Source organism: Peromyscus californicus, unplaced genomic scaffold, assembly GCF_007827085.1.
Source record: "Peromyscus californicus insignis strain IS unplaced genomic scaffold, ASM782708v3 Scaffold_3__1_contigs__length_106647218, whole genome shotgun sequence".
NCBI lineage: Eukaryota > Metazoa > Chordata > Mammalia > Rodentia > Cricetidae > Peromyscus > Peromyscus californicus.
Genome location: NW_026294551.1, coordinates 70,862,447 through 70,883,356, shown reverse-complemented (window position 1 = coordinate 70,883,356; position 20,910 = coordinate 70,862,447). Strand labels below are relative to the sequence as shown.

At 48.6% G+C, this 20,910-nt stretch overlaps 1 long non-coding RNA gene across 2 annotated transcripts in view; it reads right to left on the bottom strand.

Annotated features, from left to right (window-relative positions):
• LOC128122365 (uncharacterized) overlaps positions 1-20,198 on the bottom strand; it is a 40,344-nt gene extending 20,146 nt beyond the window's left edge. For both annotated transcript variants that reach the window (XR_008222412.1, XR_008222411.1), the window contains exon 1: positions 19,580-20,198. This is a non-coding gene — a long non-coding RNA (uncharacterized LOC128122365). The remainder of the gene's footprint in view (positions 1-19,579) is intronic.
• Between the last annotated feature and the right edge of the window lie 712 nt (positions 20,199-20,910).

Genomic DNA, 20,910 nt, shown 5'->3' with positions numbered 1-20,910 from the left:
CGGCCTTGGAGACAGGCCTCTCCTAGATGCTCCCTGGAGACACAGGGCTTGGCCTGGCAGCCACGGGCTGGAGTGCGGGGGCGGGGTTTGCCTTGAGCTCCGTACTGACAATCATCTCTGAGTGTAGACCTTGGGACTGATTCCAAGCAGGATTTTAATGTTAAAAGCAGCAATTTGTTAAGTGCAGGCATTTAAAGCATGGGTGGGATTTATAGTCCCGTCTGTGGCATGCCTTTGCTCTTACAGGCCTAACGAAGTGGCAGCGGTCCAGACCTTGGGCCTTGGTAGTCCCACTGAGAGGCCTTGGTGCTGATTGGTTTTTGTCACCTGGACACAGACTACCTGGGAAGAAGGAACCTTAATCGAGGAATTGTCTCCATCACATTAGCCTGTGGGCATGTCTATGAGGCATTTTCTTTTCTTTTTTTTTTTTTTTTGGTTGTTCGAGACAGGGTTTCTCTGTGTAGCTTTGCGCCTTTCCTGGAACTCACTCGGTAGCCCAGGCTGGCCTTGAACTCACAGAGATCCGCCTGGCTCTGCCTCCCGAGTGCTGGGATTAAAGGCGTGCGCCACCACCGCCTGGCCGAGGCATTTTCTTGATGAATGATTAATGTGGGAGGGCTCAGTCTATTGTGCCACCCCTAGGCATGTGGCCCTGGGTTGTGCTAAGAAAGCAGGCTGAGCAAGCCTCGGGGAACAAGCCAGTAAGTAGCACCCCTCCATGGTCTCTGCTTCAGTTCCTGCCTCCAGGTTCCTGCCTTGGCTTTCTTTGATGATGAACTGTAATGTGTCAGTTAAACGAAGCCATTTTCTCCTCGGGTTGCTTTTGGCCGTGGTGTTTACGACATCGATAGAGAGGTGAGCTCTGCAGCCTTCCTCCGCAGGGACACAGCCCTGAGTTGTTTCTAGTTCCCTCGTCCCATCCCCAGCACACCTGTATTTGCTGTTTGCGTCACCTTGCTGGAACTTTGCAGGTCCTCCAGCTCATCAAGCCTCCTCTGCAGGAACACCTACATGATATTGTTCAGGAAATAATGACCAGAAAAGGTCTGCCCTTTGTTCGGTACAGCTGTGTTCATTCACTTTTCCCCTGAGTACTTTCTGCCTTCCGTTGCCTGACTCTCTAGATGCAAAACCAACGAGTTGAGAGGCCGACAGACACGATTCACGAGCAGGCTGTTCTACCGTGGATGCCCACAGGTAGCCTTCGCTCTCACAGACACTCAGTATTCTGCTGTTTCAACCTGCTGGTGTGTAGCCGTTTCTCCATTGTGGGTTGTTTGGATTTTTTCCAGCTATTTTCCTCTTATGGATAACGTTGCATAAAATATCTGTGCATATCCATCTTTACGCATATTCTCTCTGTCTCTCCATCTCTGTCTGTCTCTGTATCTCTCTCTCTGGGTACACACTTATGTGCACTCGTGTGCCCCCATGAATGTTAGAGGTCAATGATGGTACTTTCTAAGTTTACCTTTTTTTTTTTTTTTTTTTTAACTAAGTTTAACTCACTTTCCAAGCTTCTGAGGAACTGTCTTCAGTTCCTCAGAAGCTCACCGACTCGTTTAGTCTGGTCGCTTATCAAGCCTGGGAGCCTCCCATCTCCACCTCCTGAAGGGCTCGGATTAGGTATGTGCCTGGCTTTTGAAATATGTTTTAAACCCCATATTCTCTTGGCCCAGTCGCCCAGAGCAAGAGGCAGGTACCTATCTGTAGTTCCCTTCCGGTCAGTGGAGGTGTTCCTGCGTGGTCTCATCTAAATCCTCTCACAGCCCTGTGAGGTGACACCATTCCCGCCTGTGGCTGACACAGTGGGGAACTGAGACACGCACAGAGGCTGATTAGTTGCTTAAGATTTTGGAGTCTATAAACATCGATACTGGGACTTCAAAACAAACAAATACAAACTGCCCAGCACAGCGTGAAAAGTCCTTGGCTCTGTGACAAGCATAGACCAGGCTGTCTGGAGTGGACTGATTCTCTGTGTGTGCCCAGGGGTGGAGGCGGTTCTTTTCCTGTGGTTCACTCTTTCTGCTTGGGCTTCATACACCCCATCTTCTGGGTGGGTGTTCTGAATGCTTCCAATTCAGGATTGTTGCACCTGACACTTCCTCTGCGCGTGTTCAGCTCAAGGCTCCTGTCCACCTCCACCCGCCACATCTGAAGTGGCGAGAAGAGAAACTCAAAATGCCATTGGAACAGGGAGGGAATGGTACATCCTCTGGTGGAGGGACTTGCTGTGACTCACAGTTGGGCTCTTAGCCACTGGAAAGTTTCTCCTAGCAAGGAGGCTGCTGCAGCCAGCAGAGCTTTTTGAGCTGCAGGCCTTGCTGAGTAGCCCCAGAAAAAGAGAATGCATCATGTGGTCTATGGAAGGTTCTTGTCCTAGTTAGGGTTCCTATTATGTGATGAAACACCATGACCAAAGCAACTTCAGGAGGAAAAGGTTTATTTGGTTTGCACTTCCATATCACAGTTCATCATTGAAGGAAGTCAGGCAGGAACTCAAACACGGCAGGAACTTGGAGGCAGGAACTTATGCAGAGGCCGTGAAGGAGTGCTGCTTACTGGTTTGCTTCTGATGGCTTGTTCAGCTTTCTTTCTTTTCTTTTCCTTCTCTTTCTTTCTTTCTTTCTTTTTTTTTTGGGGACAGGGTTTCTCTGTATAGCTCTGGCTACTTGGAACTCACTTTGTTCTAGACCAGGTTGGCCTTGAACTCACAGAGATCTGTCTGCCTCTGCCTCCTGAGTGCTGGGATTAAAGGCATGCGCCACCACACCTGGCTCAGCCTGCTTTCTTATAGAACCCAGGACCACCAGCCCAGGAGTGGCACCACCTGCCATAGGTTGGGCCCTCTCATCTATTACTAATTAAGAAAATGCCCTGCAGAATTGCCTACAGCCCAGTCTTACAGAGGCATTTTCTCAACTGTGAGGCCTCCTCTTCTCCGATGACTCTAGCTTGTGTCAAGTTGACCTAAAACTAGCCAGCACAGTTCTCATTGTCTCCCCGGGGACCAGAGATGCCGTGAGGAGAGAAGTCCGGAGTGTGGATGAGTCAATCCCGTCACCACACATACTCTGGCTCTTTGCAGGTTCAGCAGCTGGTAAAGTTTCTGTTCATTTTTTTTTTTTCCAGAATGTTTTTCCCCCTGCTAAAGCTGAGATGTTGATGAGGAAGGGGCAGAGGGGACTGTGATGCTGAGGAGAGTTCCAGGGGTGGAGGTGCTAGAAGTTGAATGTTATCACTCAGAAAGATAAAGTCCTAATTCCCAGCACTTTTGAATACGACCTTATTAGAGATAGGGCTTTGGCTAATGCACTTCATTAAAACAAGGCAGGGATGGATAAGGGTCACCTTACGTCAGTGACTGTGTGTAAGAAGGTCATGGAATGGAGGTAGGTGGGAGTTGTAGTTTGGATGTGGAATGTCCCCCTATAGTCACGTATGTCTGAATACTTGGTCCTCAGCTGGTGGTACTGTCTTGAAAGGTTGTGGAACCTTCAGTAGGTGGAGGCTTGCTGGAGGAAGTGAGTCACTGGGGAGGAAGTGAGTCATGAGGGGTGGGCCTTGAGGTTTTGTAGGCAGGTCTCACTTCCTGCTCACTCTTTGCTTCCTGACTGAGGAAGTCATTACCACTACACCTATGAGAGACTGTGAGTTAAACCCTTCCTTCCTTGGGTTGGTTCTTGGCAGGTGTTTATTTGGTCACGGCAGTGAGAATAATAGCTAATAAAGGAGTGCTGGAGCTGAGGACTGCTGGCTGTACCGGAAGCTGGGTGGCAGGTGAGGAAGGGCTCCATCTGGGATTTTATTGGCATCTTGACTTTAGACTTGGCATCCAGAACTGTGAAAGAATAAATTTCAGTTGTTCAAAGCCGCCCAGTTTCTGGGCACTAATACAGGGTAAGTGATGCTTGGCCCAAACTCAGGCACCACACTCCCGTCCTTGGAGGCTGGGAACGTGGCCTCAGGGATGAAGGAAGTGTTAGAGTTTTCCACCCAAATTCAGAGTGCAAGAAAAACGCTTTGATTGCCTGGCCCTCAACAGGCACACTAGGCAGTCTGTCCTCCAGTTCTTCATTCTGTAGCCTGTGTGGGTCCCATGGCACATGGCTGATATCTGAGGGTCTTTGTATGTCCAAACAAAAGAATATGAAGTGACTTTCATTAAATTACCTTAAACAGGTTTTTACTAGCATTGCAAGTCCATTGATCAGCACAAGGCTCATCATATTACTCTCTGCTGTTCCCTGCTTTTCTTTTTTAATGAGAAAACAAATGTAATCTGAGAGTTATTGAATGTGGGCATCCCCGATTCCCATATTCCTGCTTCCTCCTTCCCTCCTGAAGTGAATTTGAGGCCAGGAGCTGTGGGCAAAGGGGAGCACGCCTCTGTTATTTGTGACCCTGGGCTGGGTAGTGCTGATCCATAGCTGTTACCAGCAGAGCCTCCCTTGGTGTAGGCCAGAGCTGATGGTGGAATGTATCAGGCCTTGTCCTTTCTCAAGCTACAGCCCAAGTGGCCTGCCTAGGAGTCAAAGCTTTTGTCATTCAAACATCTCATCTTTCCAACACCCTCCACTCCCCTTCGAGTCTAGACCTCGGTGTTAACAGCCGCGTGTTTAATTGTGTGGGTGCTCAGTATGTCTTGTCCACTCAGAGACATAAACTCCAGGAGAACAGAGGTTCTGACCCTTCTGTCCACTGTGTGTCCCCTGGCCCTAGAAATGCCTAAGTGAGAATGAGAACCCTCAAAATATTCATCAAATCAATAAGCCAGAAAGAGATGGTTGCTTTAGGGAGACACATACTGTGTGGAAGGACAAGCTTTTTCCCTTGAGAGAAAGTAAGAATAGGACTGGAGAGACAGCTCAGCAGTTAAGAGCACTGTCTGCTCTTCCAGAGGACCTGGGTTCAAGTCCCAGCACATCATGGCAGCTCACAGCTGTCTATAACTCCAGTTCCAAGGAATCCCACATACAGACATGCATGCAGGCAAATTTTATGAACATAAAATAAATAAAAAATAAATGGACAAAATAAATAAAAATAAACAATTAATTAAAAAAAGAAAAAAAATAAGAATAATCTAGCTATGCCTGGTAACACACACAGCACTTGGGAGGGTGAGGCTGGAGGATCATGAGTTTGAGGCTGCATAAAGCGAACTCTTTTAAAAAACCCCAGACCATCTACTTAATTGTCTGCTATCAGTTATGATCTGTGTGTGTGCACGTGCATCTGTGCCACAGCACACGTGTGCAGGTCAAGAACAACTTGCAGGAGTTGTTTCTTTCCTACCGTGTGGGTCCCGGGAATTGAACTCAGGTTGTCGGTCTTGGTGGCAAGCAGCCATCCTATTGGGCCATCTTACTGTTGACTTCCTTGTGTCCTTTCTTTTAGTTTTGGATCTTTGAAGCCAGCCTCCCTCTCTTTGCCCTTCTGGTATTAACCTTTGCATAGTGGATAAGTTGGACGCCATGGTTTCTTCCATAAAGGAAAAGCCCCTGTGGTGGTTTGAAAGGAAATGGCCCCCCCCCCAAGGGAGTGGCACAGTTAGGAGGTGTGGCCTTACTGGAGTAGGTGTGGTCTTGTTGGAGGAAGTGTGTCACTGTGGAGGCGGGCTTTGAGGTCTCTTATATGCTCAAGCTACACTCAGTGAGACAGACCACTTCCTGTTGCCTGTGAGTCAGATGCAAGGTCTCTCAGCTCCTTCTCCAGCACCATGTCTGCCTGCATGCTGCCTTGCTTCCCGCCATGATGGTAATGGATTAAACCTCTGAACTGTAAGCCAGCCACCACAATGACGTGTTTTCCTTTGTACCAGTTGCTGTGGTCATGGTGTCTCTTCACAGCAATAGAAACCCTAACTAAGACAGCCCCCCCTTCACCATGCCCAGCCATGGTACTGGGTGGGGGAGGATGTGATTGGAAAATAGAGTTATAACCTAGGATCTGGCCACCAAGTCCATCTGGACTCCTGCACTTGATGGTCTTGGGATTATTAGACCTCTGTGATTGCTAATCTTCACTGTGAGCCTGACTGGATTTTGAATCACCTTTGGAAACATTCTTTTGGCTAATTCTCTGAGGATATTTCTAGAAAGGTTTAGCTGAAGAGAGAAGACCCACCCTGAATGTGGGTGGCGCCATCTCCAGAGCTTGGGTCCTGATCAGAATAAAAAGGAGAAAGTGAGCCGAGCACCAGCATTCATTTCTCTCTGTTTCCTAGTGTGGGCCCAGTGTGACTGACTGGCTGCCTCCTATCCCTGCCGCTGCCCTTCTCTCCACATCGGGCTGTACTCAGAATGACTCTTTCCTTCCTGCGCTGTTTTGTCAGCTCCCTGAGAGACAGGTGCTGAGGAGCCTGCTGGGGAAGGAGCTGACCCCTGCAGCCATCACCGTCCTCCTGGAGCCCAGTGGAGCAGCCGGTCTTTAGGTTCTTGCTGAGCAGTCCCGCCTACAGCTCCCCAGGCCTGCCTGCATTACCTTCTCCGTGCAGATTCATCTCACACTTGTTTGATGCTCCTCCAAAGAGCTCCATCTGCCTCCCGCACCATTCCTGACAGGTGGCTAACACAGCTCTCTGAGCCGCCCCCAAACACCAGGTGGCATCTTCCACAGAACCGAGTGGGCTTTTATGTCTCCCAGTCCTTATTTGCTACAACCACAGACATTTGTAGGGAAATGGAATGGATATCTGTGAAGGGCTCATCGGCACAGGTGGCCTTGTGACCTGGCGCTGGTGGAGGGGGGCTGACAATCTAGCTGGCGCTGGCACCCACTCACGTGGCTCTGTGGCTCCAGTCCCCCATGGCTCCTCTAGACTCTGGGAAGAGACAGGCATCTTCTAGCTGGGATTTATGGCCCAAGTGAGCCTCTTTGGGTAGCGGAGCAGCTGCATCAACATTGCATCCCTGTTGCTTTGGTGCCAAGCAATGTCCAGACCTGGGCTGGCCCTCCCTGTGGGCTTGTGTGGTGATCTTCTTGGGGGGCAGGGAGATCCGGTTGGCTGGGCGACTACGGATGGACAGGCTAACAGAGGTGGAGATGAGCTGGGCGGAGGACATCACGAGAGAGGGCCAAGGGCTGTGTGTGACACAAAAGCAAATGCTCGGTAGGCCGTCTCCCCCGTCATGCAGTTCTCGAGTGCTGTCCTTTGCGTTGGGTGTTTTCAGGAAGGTGCTGCGTTCTGAATGCCGTGCAGAGTCAAATGCTGACTTCTGATCCCTCTCCGTGGTGACAGTGGGAGGGGCTAGTCAGATGAACTTGTGAGGATGAGCCCCTCAGGATGGGGACCGTGCTCTAAGAAGAGAAAGCAGAGCCCCTCTCCTCCACTGCCAGAAGAAATAGAGTATAGCTGCCTGCAAGCCCGGAGAAGGTCCTGACCGTGCTGGCACCACGACCCTGGACCTCCGTCTTACAGGACTGTGAGAGATCACAGCTTTTGTATAAGCCGCTTGGCCTGTGGTGCTTTGCTATGACAGCCTGAGCTGACCAAGGCAGTGGGAAACATCTGCCCGAAGAAAGAAAGTTGGTTTGCTCCAGGTCACATGGCCCTGATCTCAAAGCTCGGAATCCCAGCCCCCAGCCTGCTTTCTTATGGAACTCAGGACCACCAGCCCAGGGATGGCACCACCCACAAGGGGCTGGGCCCTTTCCTATCAATCACTAATTAAGAAAATGCCCTACAGCTGGATCTTATGGAGGCATTTTCTCAATTGAGGTTCCCTCCTTTGAGGTACCTCTAGCTTGTGTCAAGTTGACACAAGACTAGCCAGGACAGTGGAGAAAATAAGCATGCATGCATGCATTCATTCATTCATTTATCCATCCATCCATCCATCCATCCATCCATTCATTGTTCTTGGCTTCTGACTGCGGGTGTCATGTGACCAGCTGCTTCAAGTTCCTGGTGCCTTGACTTCCCCACAGGGATGGACTGTGTAACCTGGGACTGTGAGCCAGACAAACGCTCGCCCTGCCAGGTGTTCTATCATAGCCACAGGAAATGAAACGAAGACTGTGATGTTTGATTAAAGGTCTGAAGGTGGTGGAAACAGACTGCAAAACCCTAAGGCAGAAGAAGCATTGGGTGGGAGGGTGCCAAGAGCTCTGCGGCACCTGCAGCGGCAGAGCCGAGGGGTGAGGACTTGGAGACGGTGGCAGACACACCAGCACGTGCTTCTCCACTGAGCTACATCCCCAGCCCTCTTTTTTACGTTGTGTTTTGAGACAGTGCTCCCTCTTAGTCTAGGCTGGTCTTGAACTCACTCTGTAGCTCAGGCAGGCCTTGGATGCATGATCCTCCTTCTTTAGCTTCTCGAGTAGCTTGATTCTAAGTCTGTTCCATCAGTCCAGTTCTGAACTGGTTTTTTGTCAGTTGTCACAGGAAGTATCCTGACAGCGTAGTGATGTCCCACCATGTTACCATCTACAAGGGGAGAGTCCTTCTCCTCCATCCCCAGGATTGGCCCTGGTTGAACACCTTTTCTGTGGGGACTGAGTCCTCTTTCTGCTGCTTGTCCCCCTTGTCTGCCCAGGGAGGATGGAAGAGAAAGAGAGGGAGAATCATTGCCAGGAATGATTCTTTTTTCTTGGTGGTTGATGATTGATGCTTAAAATTTGTGTATTTTATTTAATTTAATGTTTTTGGAAACAGGGTCTCACTATGTAGCCATCACTGGCCTTGAACTTGAATTAATATTGCTTCTGCCTCCTGAGTGCCAGGATTACAGATGTGTACCACTCTGCCCAGCAGGATTTACTGATTTGTTTTAAAGGGAGGGAATAACAGGACCATTTCTGTGCCGTCCACCCCAAAGAGCCATGATGGAGGTGAAGCAATGGGCTGAGTCTTGGAAAAGGGGATGGGAGGGCTAGAGGAGTCAGGAAAATTGAATGCCTGATCAGAATAGTCAGGGCGATGGGGGAGAGAGAGAGAGAGAGAGAGAGAGAGAGAGAGAGAGAGAGAGAGAGAGAGAGGACAGCAATATCTCAGGAGTCTTTCTTTTCGTGAGGGTCCTGGGGATCAAACTCAGGTCACCAGGTTTGGTGACAAGCAGTTTACTTGCAGAGCTGCCTTACTGACCCGTCACCTTATTCTCAATCTCTTTCTCTGTTTACATTGTGTGTGTGTGTGTGTGTGTGTGTGTGTGTGTGTGTGTGTGTGTGTGTGTCTCATGTATCCTAGGTTGGCCTCAAATCATTATGTAACCAGAGATAAACTTGAACTATGGATCCTCCTGCCTCCACCTCCAAGTGTTGGGGTTACAGGTATGTGTTACCTCACCTGACTTACATGTTTGCTTTTGAAGAACATTTTTTTTTCCCCTCCAGGCTTTAAAGTTACTTAATTCATTAATCCTTCAGCCGTGTGCCCTATTTCATCATGTTATAATCTTCACAGTTATTAATTTGCATTTCATTTACCTCAGTGACAGACCCCCTCCACTCATGAAAAATGTTATTGTTGTAAATACTAATACTAGTCACAAACAATCACCACGCAGACCCACTTCTCACAGCAATGGCTCCCTTTGAGGCTGGAAGGTTCCTAGAAACCATCAAAAGCAGGAGCTCAGCTTGTCCCCAGCGAAGAAGGAGAAAGAACAGGTCAGGAGCCCTCAGACAATGCTGAAAGAGACAGGAGACCAGCACTTGGTGACAGGTGACAATTGGCTCTTGTACCTTATGTTACTCTCGACACAGACCCCACAGCTCGAGCAGCTGCCTGTCTCAGAGGCTGATGAAGACAGATGGTTGCTTCCACGCCTGTGGAGGGACAGGGTGACCAGGAGGCTGGAGCAGTGGACGGGTGTGGATAAGGACTTCCCTAAGGGACAGCCACGCAGCAGGTGTGAGGTGGCCCTGGAGGAGAGGAACAGATGGGCAGTGTCCAGCCCCAAGCCTCTTGATTGCTTCTGTCCTGGCCAGACAGCATGGTGTTCTGCTGGGGCATTTGAAAGGGACGTTGTATTGCAGTCATTTTTCTACCCTGGAGATAGATGCATCGACTATGCCTGGCCCCTGAAGGGGCTGCATCTCTGTGTAGACTTGGCAAGAGACACCTGTTACTCATTAGGAAATTTTGCAGCTGTGCTGGAGTGAACTAGCCATGAAATAGGAGTGATAGGACCTGCCACCTGGGGCCCAGCACTGCTCCGGGAGGGGGAGGCTGTGAATGCTTTCCTTTCCCTGTGGGCCCTGGACCCTGCCTGGCTCCAGAGTGTCTCTGGGTCCCATTCTGAGACACTCACTAGCTCCCTTCTGCACCACACCCCGGGATAAGCTCTGATGGTCCAGGGCCTTATCTGAATGCTATCTCCAGGCAGCCCCACCTCTGTGCCTGTTCCAAGCCAGGACCCTGGTCCGGTTTCTGTCACAGTTCCCAGCCCTGTCACAGTTCCCTATGTGGCCTGGCCTTGTGGGACCCCCAGATCCCCCTCCTCTCAACCCCAGCTCATAGACAAATGGGATAGTCCGAGTTTTAGCCTTTTAAAAATTATCCTTTTATGATTCTGAGGATTGAAAGAACTATGGACTCCAGTTTGCTAGGCAAGTTCTGTACCACTGAGCTGCACCCCAAACCCCAGTTTTAGATTTTATTCATAATCCTTATTGGATCCAATTCTCCCCTCTCTCTCTTTTTGATTTTTCCCTCCCTCCTGTCCTCCATTTTCTTTCTTTTCATTTTTTCCTCTTTCTTCCTTTTCTCTTCCTCCCTTTACTTCCTCCCTTTCCTTCCTTCCTTCCTTCCTTCCTTCCTTCCTTCCTTTCTTTCTTTCTTTCTTTCTTTCTTTCTTTCTTTCTTTCTTTCTTTTTTTGTATTTTGAGACAGGGTTTCTCTGTGTAGCTTTGGAGCCTGTCCTGGAACTCACTCCGTAGACCAGGCTGGCCTCGAACAGAGATCCGCCTGCCTCTGCCTCCTGAGTGCTGGGATTAAAGGCGTGCGCCACCACCACCTGGCCCTTTCTTAGTTTTCATTTTTATTATTTTTAAATTTCATAAAATTACCATCTATTGCTTTATATTGTGGGTTAGGTATACCCCCACCCCCATACCCCCACCTCTCTTTTCCTGCCCCCGCCAGCTTCCTGGTTGTAGCGTTTCCTCTCCACGACGTAGCTGGCATTCTTAGGTACAGAAAAGATCTTCCCTCTTCTGTCATCGACTGCCCACCCATCGGAATCTCTATGGTATCGTTATCCTTTCTGATGTTAAATTTCCCAGATCTGGCTGGAAGCCCCTTGAGGTTGGTCCCTGTGTCCTTTGTCTCCCAGCCCGGGATGCTCCAGGTTGGTCCCTGTGTCCTTTGTCTCCCAGCCCTGGATGCTCCAGGTTGGTCCCTGTGTCCTTTGTCTCCCAGCCCGGGATGCTCCAGGTACAATTGTGCTGTCACTGCTTTAAGTCAGCTGCTTTACGGTTAAGCACCTTGTTCTGTCTCCTTGTAGGCTAAGGCTAGGGAAGACACTTATGCTCTTCTCTCTTCCTTTTCGTGTGTGTGTGTGTGTGTGTGTGTGTGTGTGTGTGTGTGTGTGTGTGTGAGAGAGAGAGAGAGAGAGAGAGAGAGAGAGAGAGAGAGAGAGAGAGAGAGAGAGAGAGAACGTGTGTGTGAAGAGATGATATGGACATTTATTTTGTGTATGTATGTATGTATGTGTGTGTGTGTATGTATGTATGTATGTATATCCCTATGTATATGGGTGTTTAGCCTGTACATGCACCACATTTGTGCAGTGTCCTTGGAGGATGTCAGATCCCCTGGAACTGGAGTTACAGATGATTGTTAGCTGCCATGTGGGTGCTGGGAACTAGACTCGAGTCCTCTGGAAGAGCCGTCAATCCTCTTAACTGCTGAGCCAGCTCTCTAGCCCCAACATTTGTACTCTGGTCTATGTACCTAACAAAATCAAATTATTACTCTATGTTAGAAGAGCCTAATGGAAATCTTTACCTAGAAACTGTATGATTGTGTAACAGGAGAGTGAGTTAAGTTTTGCTTAAGTGTGATGATGCCTGCTTGTTGCCAAAGCCCCTTCCTCTTGTCTTAGAGAGACAGACCCTAGGGAGAAACTGCCACAGTCCTCTGCTCAAAGTTCGTATTGTGGAACCTGTTCCTTAAGAGAGAAATATTCTAAGGACTACCTGTGAATGTCCTGTAAACATTCTTAACTATGGTGGCTACCTCCCTGGTGATCAGAAGACTCAAAGACCACTCTCAGATGATCATGCCGACAGGGGTTATATCACTGCTATCCAACCTGTAAAGGCTGTAAGGAACTGTGTGCTGTGGCCTTCTCAAAGTCTTAGCATGGGTTCTGCCCACATGTCAATAGTCCTACCCTCCTTCCCAACACATGCATAAAGAGGAGTCCTCTTATCTCTCCCAGTGCATGGTTGATTCTCTGGTGTTAAATTTCTATGACATGTGCGCATGTGTGAGTGTGTGTGTGTGTGAGTGTGTGTGTGCATGTGTGAGTGTGCTTATCTATGCAAGTGTGAAGGGCACTAGGTGTTACCATCTATTGCTTTCTACCTTATCTTTTAAAAATTATTTTAAGCTGCATGTATATGTGTCTTTGTGTGGTTGTATGTACGTGAGTACAGGCCCGTGGAGGCCAGAGGAGGGCAGCTGATGTCCTAGAGCTGGAGTTACAGGTGGTTGTGAGCTGCCCAATGTGGGTGCTGGGAATTGAACTCAGGTCCTCTGCAAGAACAGCAATCGCTCCTAACCCAGATGCCATCTCTTCACCTTATTTTTTGAGACAAGGTCCCTCACTGAACCTGGAGCTTGCCATCTACTTGGGCAGTGGTTCCCAACTTTCCTAATGCTGTGACCCTTTAACACAGCTCCTCATGTTATGGCGACTCCCAATCATAAAATTATTTTTGTTGCTACTCCATAACTGTAATTTTGCTACTGTTATAAATTGTAATGTAACTATCTGTGTTTTCTGATGGTCTTAGGCGACCCCTGTGAAGGAGTCGTTTGACCCCCAGGTTGAGAACCGCTGCACTAGGGTTATAGACACGATCATACCAGCTTTTCCATCAGTTTTGGGGATCCAAGCTCAAACCCTCGTGCTTGTGCAGAAAGCACCATCCCCAACGGGCCGTCTCCCCAGCTCCTCTCTGTGTCTTCTCTGCCCTGATTTAACTTAACAAGGCACAGCGGCTGCAGGGCCCACATTGACCATGAAGGGATGAGAAGGCGGACTTTCAAAGTCATCCTAGGCTGCTCAGGTCTATCCCAGGGGAAGCTAGCTCCCAGGGGCTCAGGGTTCAGCTCCGCACAGTCGAAGCTCAGGCCCCTTGAGAACTTGTGACTGTAGGCTTTCCTGAGCGTTTTTGCTGCCACTGTGTTTCGGAAACTTCGAGAAGGTGAGTCCTCAGATGAACTAGGAGGGGGACACAAGTTCCTGGTGGCCAAGGTCAGGAGGAAGAAGACTCCAGGGGACAGGTTTCTACAGAAACCTTACTCTCCTCTGGGACATGTAGCTGAGAAGAGGCAGGGGATCTGACCTTGGGCCTGAGTGGAGCCCTCCCTCCCCGGAACAACAAAACTGCTTTGACCCTCCTTCTCCCCGCTAAGGGCCAAACAGAACCATAAATTCCGATTAGGGAAAGATGCCGGTTGGCAATGACATTCCAAAAAGTTTGTGATTAGTGAACTGTAAAAGCTAACATGACATGCTCATAATTGGGATGTATTTACTGCATGAGAAAAAAAAAATCCCACCATGTTGCCATTGGGGCAAAGTGACTTTGAGGGAACTTTCTCAAGGGGATGCACACAAGCTCCCCTCTTTTGCTTAGCAAACAGCAATATTTATTGATGTTAGCTGTGGGGGTGGGGAAGCCGCGACTCCTTGTCAAAGCTGCTTTACGGTGTCGTAGTTGCCAGGTGGTTAAGGAGCCCTGATCATTTGCAGCATTATCCCAGGTGATTTATGAACCCTCAAAGAGCCTACTCCATTTCGATGTTTCAGGCATTTTTTTTTTTTTTTAACAACAAACCTTATTCCAATATGATCAATAGAGGTTTCTCCTCCTGGTCTGGGAGGGGAGTGCCGTGTGGGTTTATAGCAAAATCAATATGAGGATAAATGGTCAGGCAAATGAGTCCCTTGTCAGGGTGGGGAAAGGCTGGTGAGGCCTGGGCCAGGCAGGAGGGGCCCGGCTAGAGGCTTGCTTTGTGGCTACCCTGTCACCGACTTCCTCAGAGGGCCATCAGGGCAGAGCAGGCAGTGGGGGGAGGGGGAGGAGGCTCAGCCACACTTATTAAGTGTGACAATATCCCCTAACAGTTGGATATGTATTTTCTCTCCCTTCTCTCCTTCCTTTCCCCCTCCCATCTCCTCCCCTCCCCTCCCCTCTCTTCTTACACTAGCCTGGATGGCCTGGAACTCACTTTGTAAAACAGGCTGGCCTCAAACTCAGTTTTCCTGTGTCTGCCTCCCGAGTGCTGGGATTCTAGGTGTGAACTATCACTGGCTCACACCCCTCCCTCACCCTGTGACACTCCCTCCCTCACCCTGTGACACCCCTTCCTCACCCTGTGACACTCCCTCCCTCACCCTGCCACCTTTCTTTTGAAACACAGTCTAGATTTTTTTTTTCTTTTGAGACAGGGTTTCTCTGTGTAGCTCTATGTAGTTCTGGAACTCACAGAGATCTGCCTGCCTTTGCCTCCTGAGTGCTCAGATTAAAGGTGTGCACCACCATGCCTGGTCCAGATTCTAGATTCTTTTTTGAGACAGGGTTTTTTTCCGTGAAACAGTCCTGGCTGTCCTGGAATTCACTCTGTAGACTAGGCTGGCCCCGAACTCACAGAGATCCACCTGCCTCTGCCTCCCAAGTTAAAGGCATGTGCCACCACCACCCACCAGATTTTTACGTAGCCAAGATGGTCTCAAACTCCCGATCCTTTGGCCTCAGCTTCCTAAGTACTTGAATTGCATGTGTGCTCCGTGGTGCCTGGCTGAATGCGTGTTTCCTAATGTCAGTGCAAAGACACAATTCTCATGTCAAAGGAGACAAGATACAGTTTATTCTGGAGCCAAATATGAGTGACCAGGGCCTGGTAAGACTTTAGTGGAAATCTAGTAGAGTCATTGTATCTAAGGTCAACATTAGAATGTAACAATTGCTTCTCACTGTATCTAGGGTCAACATTAGAATGTAGCAGTTGTTTCTCACTATATCTAGGGTAACAGTAGAATGTATTAGTATTTGTTGAAGGTACCTAGATCTTGAAGAAACCATAGTAGAGAACAGTGACTGTTTTCTATGATTTATAGAGTTATTTTTCTGAGGAAGTTTTCCATCCATTGCTGACTTTGGTCACAAGCCTATCTATCCAGGCACACTTGGAGCATCTTGAATTATTGGTACTGAAAACATCACACAATAAGGACTAAGGCTGCGGGCTGTGATGATTTCCTTCAGAGAACACAGAGAACAGATCAAAGGGGCTTTGGTGTGGGGGACTTGTACCCCAAACACAACCTTTGTGTACACTCAATATGCTTCTGAAGGGAGGTTCGAGGTCCAGCTTTGGTGTGAGGGACTTGTTGTACCCCAAACACAACCTTTGTGTACTCTCAATATGCTTCTGAACGGAGGTTCAAGGTTCAGCTTTGGTATGAGGGACTTTTTGTACCCCAAACACAACCTTTGTGTACACTCAATATGCTTCTGAACGGAGGTTCAAAGTTCAGCTTTGGTATGAGGGACTTGTTGTACCCCAAACACAACCTTTGTGTACTCTCAATATGCTTCTGAACGGAGGTTCAAGGTTCAGCTTTGGTATGAGGGACTTGTTGTACCCCAAACACAACCTTTGTGTACACTCAATAAATACGTTTCTGAATGGAGGTTCGAGGTTCAGTTCAGAGAAACTGTTCCTTCCTGCTGTCACATTCTGGAGTGACACTCCTCCTTTGACTGTCCCATGCCACACATGAAACCCTGACATAAGACAGATTTCCCTCACTCCAAACTCCGTGTTTCAACATTGAAACAGTTTCATAAAGTTTTTTTATATAATAAGAATAAGAAGGGCTAGAGAGATGGCTCAGAGGTTAAGAGCACTGACTGCTCTTCCAGAGGTCCTGAGTTCAATTCCCAGCACCCACATGGTGCCTCACAACCATCTGTAATGAGATCTGGTGCCCTCTTCTGGCCTGCAGGTGTATATGCAGACAGAATGCTGTATACATAATAAATCTTTAAAAAAAAAAAAAGCCGGGCGGTGGTGGCGCACGCCTTTAATCCCAGCACTCGGGAGGCAGAGCCAGGCGGATCTCTGTGAGTTCGAGGCCAGCCTGGGCTACCAAGTGAGTCCCAGGAAAGGCGCAAAGCTACACAGAGAAACCCTGTCTCGAAAAACCAAAAAAAAAAAAAAAAAAAAAAAAGAATAAGTCTTAAGTCAAGGCATTTTTAATTTTTTACTTATTATTTTTTTGGGTTTTCAAGATGGGGTTTCTCTGTGTAGCCCTAGCTGTCCTGGAATTTGCTCTGCAGGTCAAGCTGGCTTTGAACTCAGGGATCTGTCTGCCTCTGCCTCCCGAGTACTGGGATTTAAGGCATGTGCCACCACTGCCTGGAATTGCCCAAAATATTTCAACATTGCAGGGGGCTGGTGAGACGGCTCAGCGGGTAAAGTGCCAGCTGACAAGGTGGACAACCCGAGTTCGAATCCCTGGGTGGATGGAGAGAACTTTCCTTAGCTGACCTCTGACCTCTACATATGTGATGTGGTATACAGCCCCCATCTACACAATAAATACCTATACACTAGTAAATTAAAAAACACATTGTGGACATCCCACTACTTTATCCCTATTTCAGTAGGCACCTGTGAAAATAAGATAATACTCATATACAATCACAGTGCCAAGATTGTACATAACAGTTTCCTGACACTGTCTAATTCCCTGTCCAACATCCCTAAACATGTCCTATAGTCTTTTCAGTCAGCGTCTGATCAGGGACCCATTGCTGCCCTTGGTTGTCATCCATGACCTTCCAAGGAGCCCGGTGACCTGGGTCAGTGGCTTCTGCACTCTAGGGGATGGCGGTGGTTGGCTGCAGGGCTGAGGAGATAATTGCTCATTATGGACAACCAGCACAGTTGACTCATCATAACATGCAGGGCTCAGCCCTGGTAATTTATGGGCCCCAATCATGGGCACTTACATCTCTTAAGTGCTTTCCATGGTTAGTTGGGTACACCAGGGTTACCTCCAGCAGAGCATGAGGAGAGGAGGGGCCGCTCAAGGGCACTGGGCTGGGGCAGGCTGAGCGTGTTCTGGGCCCTGTGCTCAGCTCCTGACAGCAAGCAAAAGCTCCTGGACCCCTCTCCAAGGGCAGAAGCTAAGGACCCGGGCACTGGGTCCAGCCTTCAAGTACCTGATTGAATCCAGCCTCTTCCCTGTTGGAGGAGCCCAGGAACAAACACAGTTTCTCACTGATATCATACCAAAAATGGTGTCAGGTCTGTTTAAACACATTAAAGAAGTTGTGCTCTGGCCTGTGAGATGGTTCAACGAGTAACGATTGCCCTAAGCCTGAGGACCTGAGTTTGAAACCAGGGTCTCACATGGCAGGAAGGGAGAACTGATTCTCACAAGTTGTCCTCTGATTTCCACACTTGTGCCCTAGCATGTACATGTATGTGCATGCATATGTACAGATATGTGCACACACAATAAATATAATAAAATATTTTTAAAATGTTTTATTCAATGTCCAATAAATCCTTCCCTAGAATAGATAATTCTTTGCCTTATGAATCATTTTTTCCTTAGTAGCTGGCATATAAAAAGCAATTACTAAATGTTGCCTGGCAGTTATTGTCATCTACATTATTTATTTTTTTGAGGTAGGGGCTCGTGCAGCTCAGGCTGGCCTTGATGTATCCAAGAATGACTTTACTTCCTCAATTCTGAGATTATAGGCATGTGCCACCATACCTGCTTTATATGGTGGTGGGATGGGAACCCAGGGCTTTGTACATGTTAGGCAGGAACTCTACCAACTGAGCTACATCCTAGCCCCAAACACTATTGATTTATTAACCAGATAAAACCGTATCAAATTTAATGAACTCCTATCTAGACTACTGAAGCCTAGAGGAAGGCCTTGTGGTGCAGTGCTCACAAGCTTGGGCTCCTGGTGGGCTGGGGAGGTCAGGCAGAACTGGGTTGTGTGGGGCTTAGGGAAGGAATCTGGGGCTGGCCCAGGCATTAGCCACCACAAAGCTCCAGAAAAGTCTCAAGCTTACCTTGTCCAAAGTCCATTCAAGACTGGAGTGTCTAAGACCAGCTCAGAACCAAGGCTTGGTCATGTTAATCTCCGTTAGCTGGTTTCCTTGTCTATCAGTTGAGTATATTAACGCTTGCTCCAGCATGGTCAGGACAGCATGGAGGTCAGATGGCAGGACTTTGCCCAGGTCTGGCATGGGGTTTGCTAGGGCTTCTCTTTGTAGTGCCAGCCTGAGGTCTAAAGCTCCCCAGAGCGGAGCTGATGAGATGGCTTAGTGGGCTAAGGAGCTTGCTGCAAACGCTCTCATGCACTGAGCCGTATCCCAAGTGCCCCCACCTCCGCCCCAGTACATTACATCTTACTTGTTGATAAGTTGTGGCTACAGTGGAAAAAAATATTTAAAATATTTTTATTCTCTGGGAATTTCATATATTGTATTTTCATCAGCTTCACCCCAACTGGTCTCTTTAACTCCTCCCAGGTCCACCCCCACCTCCCTACCCCTAACTCATGTCCTCTTTTTAAAAAACATATATATATATATATGCAAATATATATTTAATATTTTTATAAATATATATATATCTGTAAAAAATAGCCCACTGACTCTAGTTTGTTGTGTCTATGTCCTGGGTGTTGCACCATCCACTGGAACATGGTCACCCTATGAGGAGGACCCAGACCTTTAAAGAAAACCAAGTCTCCCTCCCCTAGAAGCCATAAACTGTTCATAGCTCTTCAGTTGGGGGTGGGAACTCCTGAGTACCTTCCCCTTCCATGCTCGAACACTCAGTGGCTTGATCATGCGCAGATTTTGTGTAAGCAACCACACCACAGGTGCTGAGTGGTCCGGTCATGTCCAGAAGACATGATTTCAGTCTGGTCCTTTCTGACCTCTGGCTCTTAGAATCTTTCTGTCCCCTCTTCTGCAGTGGCACCCGAGCCTTAGGGAGGGAACGGGATCTAGAGGTCCCATCTGTGGCTGAGTGCAGTGGGAGAATTTAATGGTGGAAGACAGGGGAGGGATGCTTGGTGGAGCATCCGTCTAGGAAATGACTGTTTGCTCCGAGGTACCCCCAAGCAATAAGGAAATAAGGTGGAGGTAGTTCTAGGAGTTTCTTTTGAGCTGATGGATGGGCTGTGGTCCTGGCCAGTGAGGAGCTAGAGAGCAAGTTCCCTGGTAGACCTGGATTTCCAGGTTGGAAATGTGGGGAAGGGAGATGGGGGCAGGTGCTGGAGGCATATTGACTGGAGCTGTGGGAACGTCACACTTTGAAATAAGCAGTGAAGGGAGGGCTATGCTTACCTGCTCTCACGAAGCCTTCTGCTCTTAGCACACCTGTCCCTCCGAGGCATTCAACTGGTGCCGTCTCTGTAACCTGAATGTCCTGCCTCCATGAGAGGCTTTCTTTGGTTAAAGCTGACGGAGGACAGCTCTACCCCACTTACTGTCTCCACCCAGCAGCTCACAGTGATGTCTGCTTTGCCATCTTAGGGGTCTTGGCTGTCTTTGTGATGGGTAGAAGGGTAGCAGAGTCCTTGTTCCCAACTGCCTGGGGCATGTGCGGGTGTTCTCAAGCATCAGATGTTTTAAGTGCATCTGGCTGCAGGTAGCTTTGCTGGGGAAGAGGGTCTTCAAGGTACCCTTGCCTGCTGCTCTGCGCTCTGCAGAACTTCTCCCGGTTGTCTGTGTGAAGCCAGGCCGATTGCCTGCCCAATGAGATGAAACGGGCATCTAGGTTGACAGGCACATCTCAAACCCTGCGGTTAAGACCTCCAGTTTCTCCCGAAGGGTTCGGTGTTGGAGCTGTGGAGACACTGACATGTCTTTGAATACTGATGCCCGGTGTCCCTGCAGGAGGACTTAGAGAAGCACCCTCCCAATCACAAGTGGCAGCAGGGAGACCATCGCTGTGTCTCGTTATCTTCTGCCTTCATTTACATAGGCTTTCTGCAAAGTGCTTTATAATCATTTCATTAGTCACTCATTTGCTTAATTGCATAAGCTTCAATTTGCTTAGAAAAGTCAGATTTTTAAATTTCAGTTTCCATGGCCACAGGTTTTAATTCAGAGAACTTTTAATTCCCCCTACAGGTTGGAAACTCTTGGGAGTTTTGCTAGCCCTGTCTGGTCAGCAGTGCCTGATTCTGGAGTCCAGAGTGAGAGGCAAAATTGAAAGTGACTGCAATGGGAGCTGGTGGTGAAGCTCAGTGGTAGAATGTTTGCCTAGCATGCATGAGGTCTCTCTCTCTCTCTCTCTCTCTCTCTCTCACACACACACACACACACACACACACACACACAGGCACATGCACACGAGTGGTTGTCATGTGGCCCTGGGTTTGATTCCCCAGCACACACACCACACACACACACACACACACACACACACACGCACACACAAACAGAGTGGGTGTTGTGTGCCCTAATCCAAACGTGTGATTTAAAGTAGCAGAGAAACTCTGATTGTGATCCGGAGGTAGGAAGAGGGCCGAGTGCCCACCCATCACAGCTGTTGGACAGGACTTGGTGGCTGAAGACACACAAACCCCATGGCACTGATGCTTACAAATCTATGGATTTTGTGTGAGACAGGCTGTGATGCAGCAGCAGCATTCCACAAAGGAGCTGTCACT